This window comes from Panthera onca, chromosome D4 (assembly GCF_046562875.1).
Source record: "Panthera onca isolate mPanOnc1 chromosome D4, mPanOnc1 haplotype 2, whole genome shotgun sequence".
NCBI lineage: Eukaryota > Metazoa > Chordata > Mammalia > Carnivora > Felidae > Panthera > Panthera onca.
Window position 1 is genome coordinate 68,528,841 of NC_138351.1, and position 10,425 is coordinate 68,539,265.

Genomic DNA, 10,425 nt, shown 5'->3' on the forward strand with positions numbered 1-10,425 from the left:
TATGTTTGCAGAAGTGCTGGGAGTCCAATACCAAAATGAATCTACGTTCTACCACTTTCTTGCTCTGACAATGGACAAGTCACTTAACATTCCTGAATTTAAGATTCCTCTTCTGTAAAACAGGGTAACAGCAGCACACAGGATTTTCATGAGACTGATAAAATCATTAAAATGACCTGCAAACTATGAAGAACTATAAAAAGTGAAGTTAGGTCTCCTAGCAACATGCCCAGGTGGATAGCATCTGGGGGGCGGGGAGGGGGAGATGCTGGCTGATAAGCCGGGGTCCCGAGGTTCCCAGGATTGGCTGGCAAGGCCATCTCCAGGGAAGATTGGAGAGGACAGGGTCTGGGGCCTTGTGTCTACTAGGTGTCTGGGCACCTGGAACCAGCCATGAAAATAAGTTGGCCCTGAACTTGCATGAGACTTGCAGGGTGGCGACCATGAAGGCAGGCACACTGGAGAAGCTGGTGGAGTACCTGGAGCCTGCCCTCCAGAGCACAAACTCCTGTGTCCTTGCCCCCCTGTGTAGACACACACACACGCACGCACGCACACACACACACACACACACACACACACACACACAATTTCTAAGTGAATTTAAAGAATTATTTCACAGACAATAAGCACATTTATTTGTATTCCTTGAATTGTTACTACTGCAAGCCTTTAGAGATCTCGTGGTCACCCCCACAGATCTCTCTGCCCCTCCCCCCGAAATGAACTTCTTTAAAAAAACGCTCAAATTTCAGATTTGTAAAAAGTCTCGAATATCTGGCAACTATAGATGCACATTCTAGTGTGGTGATAATGGATTAAAAGTGAGTAGCAGTACCACTTTCAAATGGACATATACCCTGTACTTTGCCACAGTCTCCACTATTCCCTTTTGTCTTATGCTTCACCCATTTACATCCCTGTCTGTGGGCCTTTTGAGTTGCAATCCTAATACTAGTTTAACAACCATATTTTGCAGAGGAAATAATTTCAGTTCATGATAGTACAGTGTCTTGACCACCCTCACATACCAAGAACTCAAACCCACCAATTTCTGCATTAGAGTCCTTTAGTCTGCAATTTATGTATGCCTCACCCACAGCAGCAACTGTGGAGCTCTGTGCCCATGATCAAGCCCATTTATTTTCTTCAAAACAAGAGAGAAGAGGCTCACTTTGCTCCAGAGCTGATTAGGGCTTCCTTGTACTGAGAAGAAACTACGTTTCAAAAGAAAATCTTCAAATGAAAACCAGCCTAAAATTTCCTCTTTTAGCTCAGCCACTTTTGCCCTCCACCATTGTCATTATGCAGTTTCTCTGCTATCCTTCTCATTACTGCATGCTCACAAGCCCAATCAGTTTACCAGAAGCTTTACTACAGTAGGGTTGTAATATCACATGACAATAAATCCTGCAGGAGCTTCCTGCTGTCAGTAGAAACCTGGTTAAGGCTCTGAGGGACCTTCTAGAAGATGCCCTTGGACTTGACTCCTCTATCCCACAGGAGCCAGCAGACCCGTGTGTGTGTGTGTGTGTGTGTGTGTGTGTGTGTGTGTGTGTGTGAGTGATATGTATGACTAAGTGTACTAGAATTACACAATAAGCAAGAAAATTGGATAAAAATGTCTCTCCACATGCCTGTCTGAAGAATATAATGTTAAGAGGTAAATGACACAACACTAACAATGGAAGTTGGTGGTTTATGGATGCATTTATTTGTTCGTTCATCCAACAAATATTTGTTGGGTACCTATTATATTCCTGACATTTGCTAAGACTCCTGAAAAAACAAAATAAACCCAGTTCCTGGCCCCAACAAGCGCACATGACTCTTCTGTTAACTACCTATAGAACTGAACAACTGGACTTAAACTCTCTTCCCATCCCAATGTCTTCACCGTTAAAACACTTGGTTCTGTGGATTTTGTTAGCCTCTGTGAGTTTTACGTAGGTGAAAGTTTTATACTATGTCGTTGAGCAGCATAGATTTAATCAACACTGGTCCAAGGTGAGCCCATCACTTCCTAGATAAGGCCCTGAGGCCCAAAACAGGCGACTTGCTCAGGTATGCAAGCTGTCGGCTGAGCCAGTTCCCAGCAGTACCGCTGTTTCTACCGTTCCCCCAGAGCCCGGCAGGTCTTCTGGGCCCCTCGGCCACACCAGAATGCCTTCTTTGGTTTCAGCCCAATCATTTTATAATCCTCCTCCTGCTACCTTTGAGTTCTGCATTTGTGGAATACAGGCTCAGGTTATGCCTATAAAATTGATGCTTTCTTGGATTTAAAGACAGTCTCTGCACTTATGGTTTGCTCATAATTGCCCAGCTGCCAGAGCTTCCCTTCACTTCAGGCCCTCTGTTTGGGATTTGGGCTATTAATTAGATATCATAAAAATACTTGAGCTTATGCAGCTTCTTTCCTTCATGCCTCGGAAAAGGGAGTTCTGTATTCAATACCCATGAATTTAGGGGCCCTGTGAACATGGATGAGAAAAAGTTACATCTTAGTTTCTCTCAATCTTGAGCTGAAATTTAACATTACCTTTAAATATAAATGTAGGGAACAAACCATAGTAGTCTTAGAATTTTGTCACAATTAAAATCAAAGATGACTTGGGGTGCCTGGGTGGCTCAGTCGGTTAAGCATCTGACTCTTGGTTTTGGCTCAGGTCATGATCTCATGGTTTCGTGGGTTCAGGCCCCGTGTTGGGCTCTGCACTGATGCTGCAGAGGCTGCTTGGGATTCTCTCTCTCCCTCTCTCTGCACCCCCCCCCCCACACACACACACTGTGTCTCTCAAAATAAATAAACTTCCAAAAAATTAAAAAAATAAAATTTATAAAATCACAGACGTCTTCATGTCACATAACAGTTGTTACAGGCTTCCCAAAATATCGTATGAGTTCACCATTACTTCAAAAGTAAGGTAGTTATTTGGGTCCACTTTTAGATATTTTTATTTAGTATGTTAATAAAGAAATACGTAAATTACCATATCACAAATTTGCTTTTTTAGTATTTGATATAACTTTAATATAAATGTTTTCCATTCTTATTCTATGCATTTTATTTATACTTTTAAGAACATTAATCTAACAAAAAGTGTATCATCTTCTCCAGATTGCCAACCAGGTCCATTGCCACAAAAATTTTAAGAGTTCTTGCTTTTAGAGCAGAGGTTCTTAATGGAGGATAATTTTTACCCTATCCCATGGGGATATTTGACAATGTTCAGAAACAGTTGCTACTGGCATCTAGCAGGTAGAAGACAGGGATACTGCTAAACATTCTGTGGTCCACAGGACCGCACCCACACAAAGAACTATGACCAGATGTCAGTCATGCTGAATTTGAGAAACCCTATTTTGAAGGAACATACAATAAAAGGCTAAAAGGTTGCTAGTTCTTCTGTTCACACCTAATTCCTAGATATGTCCACCCTTTTAATCTTCCTGTTCTCTGAGTAATCACATGGATGAAATAGGTTTCGGTTTTGGTTTTGGTTTTGGTTTTAAGTCTTGCATCCATCCCAGTTGCTAGTATTACAAGTTGCCATAGATCTATGAGCCAGAATCTCTGGGCAAGGCACTGTTATGAGTGTTGATGAACTTACTGGACCAGCTTCTTAGTTATGTGAGTGAGGAATCAGTGTCCCATAGGCAAAAGCAAGATGACCCATATGCCCTCCGTCTAACTCCCCAGGTCTTATATTGATCGTATGGTTAATTTAGTGCTTTCCACAAGGGTGGCCTCGCTTAACATGCAGGGTTCCTTTTCAAGGCCAGGAGGGAGGGAGGAAAGAAAGAGGAGGTGAGAGAATCAAACATCTTCTCCATCCAGGAACCAGTAGTAACAGTATTAGGTCACAAGTGAACCAACCATCTTCTCCCTTCTTCTTCTTCCCCTTTTCCCTTTAGCAATGTATTCATCTCCAAAGGAAAATCTTCTTGTGTTGAGTAAAAATAAATTTCTCAAATGAAAGGACAAAGATCGAAAACTCCACGATTTAAATTTAAAAAACAAACAATGAGGGGCGCCTGGGTGGCTCAGTCAGATAAGCGGCCAACTTTGGCTCAGGTCATGATCTCACTGCTCATGGGTTCAAGCCCCACGATGGGCTCTGACAGCTCAGAGCCTGGAGCCTGCTTCAGATTCTGTGTCTCCCTCTCTCTCTGCCCCTCCCCCACTCATGCTCTGTCTCTCTCAAAAATAAATAAATGTTAAAAGTTTTTTTTAAAAAACAAACAATGAAACTTCACCATTTGCAACAACGTGGATGGAACTATAGGGCATTATACTAAGTGAAATAAATCAGAGAAAGACAGATACATGATTTCACTCATATGTGGAATTTGAGAAACTCAACAGATGAACATAGGGGAAAGGAAGGAAAAATAAGATGAAAACAGAGAGGGAGGCAAACCCTAAGAGACTCTTAAATATGGAGAACAAATTGAGGGTTGTGGGGGGAGGGTTAAATGGGTGATGGGTTAAGGAAGGCACTTTTTGGGATGAGCACTGGGTGTCCTATGTAAAAGATGAATCACTGGGTTCTACTCCTGAAGCCAGACTATACTGTATGTTAATTTACTTGAATTTAAATTAAAAAAAAGAAAAATAAATAAAGAACAAACAATACAAAGGGTAGAAGTCAGAGAATGTTTTTAAACCTCTTGTAGGAGAAACCTTGACAAATAGCTTGCCTTCACTTTGGCACATTCTGTTACTCATCTTTGGGTAACATTCCTTTGAGGGACATTCCTTTCTGCTTGAAGGTTCTGAAAAACATCTGGCTTGGTCTGGGACAGACCACCCTTACTGGTGAATCTTTCTTGCTATATGATACCAAAAAATAGGACAAGTCACTGATGCTCCAAATAGTATAAGTACAAAATATTGGTTGGGGGACTTCTCATGAGTAAATAACTAAATTCCAAGTAAGCTGGTATCATGGTTAATTTTATATGTTAAACTTGACTGGATAATGAAGTGCCCAGATATCTGGCTAAATATTATTTTTTGATGTGTCTGTGAAGGTGTTTCTAGATGAAACTAGCATTTGAATCAGTGGACTCATTAAAGCAATTTGCCCTCCCTAATGTGCATGGGCATCATCCAATCCATGGAGGGCCTAAATACAACAAGATAGAGGAAGGAAGAATTTGGCCCTTCCAGCCTGACTGCCTGATCTGAGACACTGAGACACTGATCTTTTCCTGCCCTGAGTGCTCCCGCTTCCCAAGTCGTTGAACTTAGACTGAATTACACCCCTGGCTTTCCTGCATCTTTAGCTTGCAGATGACAGGTCATGGGACTTCTCAGCTTCCATAATTGAATGACACAATTCCTTATAATAAATCTTATTTGTTTGTATGTTTGTTTTTATGTTTATAAATCATATCTATGTATATATATGTAGATATATTTCCTACTGGTTCTGTTTCTCTAGAGAACCCTGACAAATACAGGTGGCTAATTCCTGAATCCTTGGTCCATAGCACAATACTTGGCACAGGGGAGATATTCATAAGTATTTGTTAAATGAATGAATACACTGAGTAGACAAATCACAACCATATTTTAAGGAAATATTCATTTTCCCATTTTGCGGATGAAGGGAGACATTTAAGTATGCTAGCCCAAAATTATAGAATTTCTAGTAGACTATAGAAATTCTAATAGAATTTCTCAAGCCACTACTTGAGTCCCAGGTCATCTCACTAGAAACACCTTACTCCATACACTATTTTTTCTCTTAGGGCTTTGTTTAAGGAGGATTTAGTCTCAACATACCTTGAATGGGCTAAGGGATTATCCGAATGCATCATTAATCACATAACTGATCATAAGCACTGATGGCAATAGATAGCTTTGGAAATTCTATGTTCAGCAAAATGTTTTTTTGTTCTAAATTAGAGTTAACATTTATACCATGGAATGTGACTTCTTGTATTCTTCAAAGTCCTAGGGCTGAGTAGGAAGGCAGGCGAATAAACATTCTATCAGCTTCATTTTCCTATCTCTTAAAAGATGATCTATGTACATAACAAAGATGAAAGAATTACTCGTATACCTGATGAGGTCCTGTAGGTGATCATCTTGGTAGCATCTTGAATGTACTTTACAGTAGGACTTATCAGAGCTCTTGATATGCCAGTGCTTAGCAGGAATAGATGCAACATTTTCCAGACCTAACTGAGGAGTACTTTTTGGGTAAAACATAAACCAATGTTGTGTAGTGCTCCTTTTGAGAAATTTTGCCTCTCTTATCCTTGCTACCTGATTGGCTGGTAGCCAGAATGGAGAAATTATCTCACTTCGTCTTCAGAATCAACCTGGTGAGACAGCTATTCCCCATCATCTGGGTACAAGATACCAATTTAGAGCATTTCAGGATTAGAACCTGGCAGCCCCATGGTTACTCAATGAAACAACAGCAAGACAGAATTGCCTGTGGTTGTTTCAACCCTACTCAGGAACAGAGCCACTTTCTGGAAGGCAGTGCTCTGCCAGAATGCATGCCCATCCTCTATCTCTCTCTCACTGGCAGTTGGAAAGCTTGATTGAATACATATGAACAAATAAAGTTGAAATAGTCTCTCTCCTATCTTTCCCGCAATGAAGAAAGGTGATGTGAAGTATATTTAAGATTCTGCCAAGATGATAACCTACGGGACCTCATTGGGGTATACGGACAGATTGTTTGTGGCCTAATTCTTTCCTCTTTGTTATGTGCATAGATCATCTTTTAAGAGATATGAAAATGAAGCAGATAGAATGCTTATATGCCTGCCTTCCTACTCAGCTTTAGGACTTCTGAGAAAATAAGAAGTCACAGGGCTCCTGGGTGGCTCAGTTGGTTAAGCGTCTGACCTCAGATCAGGTCATGATCTCAAGGGTCATGGGTTCCAGCCCCAAGTCAGGCTCTGTACTGACAGCTCAGAGCCTGGAGCTTGCTTCAGATTCTGTGTCTTCCTCTCTCTCTGCCTCTTCCCTGCTCATTCTCTCTCTCCCTCTCTCTCTCTCTCTCAAAAATAAATAATAAACATTAAAAAAATTTTTAAAGGAAATAAGTCACATTCACGGTGTATGTATTAACTCTCAGAACAGAAAAATATTTTCCAATAAATAGCTAAATATTAACCAAATTATTTTATAGGTTCTTTTTTAAATTTTGGTTGAAAGTTATGTCACTACAAGGTATAGCCTCTTTTCAGATGCCACATCATGATGCTATATAGACTTTGGAGGAAAATATTTGAGGGATCGACATCTAGCTATGCCCTTAAACTAAAGCAATGCTGAAAGTGACCCTGATACATACATCCTTTGGAGGAAAAGAGTACTCATCAGAAGTAGCACTGAGGAGGCATTTTAGAATAGTCAAGAGGTCATTAGATTCAGAGTCCCAATTCAATCATGCTTAGTATAGCACAGTGGTTAAGAACACAAAGAGGGAGCTGGATTTGAAGCCCAGCTTTGTAACTTACAGTAATAAGTATGCAGCTGTACAACCTCAAACAGATTATTCAAACTTTCTGTGCCTCAGTTTTCCCTCTGAAAAATGGGCTTAGAGTAATATCTACTTTATATGATCATGAAGACTCAGCATATATAGAGTGCATGGAGTATTGGGGCACCTGGGTGGCTCCGTCGGTTAAGCTTCCAACTTCAGCTCAGGTCATGATCTCACGGTTTGTGGGTTCGAGCCCCACATCGGGCTCTGTGCTGACAGCTCAGAGCCCAGACCCCGCTTCGGATTCTGTGTCTCCCTCTCTCTCTCTCTGCCCCTCCCCTGCTTGCACTCTGTCTCTCTCTCTCTTTCTCAAAATAAATAAACATTAAAAAAAATACTTTAAAGTGTACGGAACAGTACAAAGTAAACTTTCACTTAATATGAACAGTAACTAGTATGATAGCTGTGTGACCATGAAAACTCAGTTCCCTCCTATAGATCTCATTGTCTCCATCTCTAAGATTGAGACAATCATAATTATATCTCACTATTATAGTGTAGATCAAATAAGACAAGAGACAGAAGCTAAAGTATAAAACAACACCTTGCAAATGTAAAAAATATATATATTTTCTTGTGACATGGTGGTTCTTTTTCCCCTCCATGGAAGGTTTTTCCTCTTCATCCCAGGCCTCAGATTTCCTCTCTGGACACTGACCCCTTGCTCTAGGTCATCAGTCCTTTCCATCTCAGTGAATGACACTATTCGCCACCATCCAGTGATTGAACCAGAAACCAGGGTGCCGGCCATGACTACTTTGCCTCGCCACCTTATTGGCTCAGGTTGATTGGCATTTCTTGTGTCCACCTCTGACACGGACACCTAACCCTTCCACTGCCCCATGTTCACAGTTACCATCCTAATTCATGTCACCATCATTTCTGGCCAGTAATAGCCTTCTGTAATGCTGTTTCCACCCTGGTCTGAGTCATCTCCCCAGCAGATGGGGAAATCTTTCAAAAGTGGAATTCCAAGGTGTGTCTTCCCAGATCTAAATCCAACGATGGCTTTCCATGCTCGTATCCCTTACCAGGACATAGTCCTCACAAGGTTCCCTGCCTACTTCTCCAATTTTATCCCACATCATTCTCCCCAGTCCTACACCCTTTTATTTCTACACCCTGTCCCACACGTCTTTCCTAGCAACTTGAATACACTTAAGCGCTTCCCTACCTCAGGATCTTTGTACTTATTGTTCCTTCCCCCTGACTTTAAATAACTGACTCCTTTACATCCTTCATATTTCAACCCAAATCTCACCTCCTTAGAGAGGCCTTTCCTGACCATCCCCAAATGTTCATTTTCATAGCATTTACCTCACAGAATTATTCTGAAGATTAGATGAGCAATGCCTTTGGAACAGTGCTTGGCACAGACATACTCATTAAAAGTTATAAATAATCATCATCATCGTCATCATTCTCTACCACAGTAGCCTATTAAGATGCATAGAAAACACCGACGAGGGTGTATGATTGGGAGGTGTTTGCTTACTCCCGTCTCATCTGATCATTGTTTCCATGAGGTATAGACCTTGTCTGCTTTGCTTCCTGGTGTCCTCACCTGCCAGTAAGCCACCAGTCACAGAACAAGCTCTCAAATATTTGTTGAAGGAATGAATGGAAGTGCGTGTCTCTTGCTGTCAAAGGGGTCAAACTGCTGAAACCCCATCAAAACCTAGGGCCGTCTCACCTCTGGGGCAGCCCCACATCTGGCTCCACGGAGCCACGGGGCCACGCTGTGTATGCTCCAAGGGAGCGTTCTTTCTCTCCCTTTCCCACCTACCCCTTCCCCTCTCCCACACATCCCTCCCTGTTTGTATTCAACACATCCTTGCTTGTGTGAGAAAAGCACAAGACCCACTAAACTCTTTTCTTTATCCTCTTTCCAAAAAAATGGGCCAATTCACAGCTGCAATCGTTGGGAGAATTTCCTGCCTGGGAGTCTGGAAACTGCCAAGAGTGAAAAGCCGCAGCCAGCCAGCGAGGCCTCTGTTGTCATTGGCCCAAACAACAACAAAAACAGCCACAACCACCACCACCACCACAACAAAACACGCCACGTGTGCACAAGCACACACAAACACGCCCACAGAACCAACCAAACGGACAAGGCTTCAAGGAGAAGCTTCTGGGCTGCGCGTTCCGGCAGCGAGGCCTGTCCCTTGGCACAGGGCCATGGCAGCCCAGTTCCCAGCCCCCCACCATCTGTCATCAGCACTCTGCCTACTGTAAGTGTGCCGACACAGTACACGGAGGCTAACAAGTAGCAAATGGAGGGGAAGAACAAACAAAGCCACCACAGTCAGCGGGGGTAGGTGGCTATGGTTTTGACACAAACTGACAGAAAGCCAGGAAATTTAAGCTGAAAGTTTGCCCTGAGGACCTTCAGCTGTGAGGGCTGGGCTGGAGGGGGGAGGGTGTGCGGTCAGGGAGGCTGGCAGTCTGAGAGGCTGATGCTCCCGACCTAACCAGAGCGGCTCTTCCCAGACCCCGTGAACAGGAGACGCTGTGTAGACTCCATTCCCACTGTTCGTGGATTGCCCAATAAGGCTCTCTCTTACAAGAAAAAGGAAATTTTTTGTTTCCCCCCCCCAAAAAAATCCAAACTTTTTTCTAATAAAATTTCTGAAGGAAACATTTAATCAGGACATCATGTATAATGTAATGCAGGTTGCTAAATTCTTTATCAGATTATCATTGGAATTAATAATTAGCACATGACTGAACTTAATAAGAAATTGTAATCTATTACAATTAGTAAGAATCTATCAGGTTAGGATAAATTGTCCTCACTTTGCTGTCGACAAGTTGTGATGTTAGTTTTATGGTCTCGTTTGAGAAACCTCTGGGGAAAAACATCAGGGCATTTGTCATTTTTCACTGTTGATCACAACAATATTTTTTTAAA

The 10,425-nt window shown here is 42.0% G+C and overlaps 1 long non-coding RNA gene across 1 annotated transcript in view; it reads left to right on the forward strand.

Annotated features, from left to right (window-relative positions):
• LOC132663116 (uncharacterized) overlaps positions 1–10,104 on the forward strand; it is a 77,071-nt gene extending 66,967 nt beyond the window's left edge. Inside the window, exon 2 of the long non-coding RNA XR_009602910.2 lies at positions 9,427–10,104. This is a non-coding gene — a long non-coding RNA (uncharacterized LOC132663116). The remainder of the gene's footprint in view (positions 1–9,426) is intronic.
• The last annotated feature ends 321 nt before the right edge of the window (positions 10,105–10,425 follow it).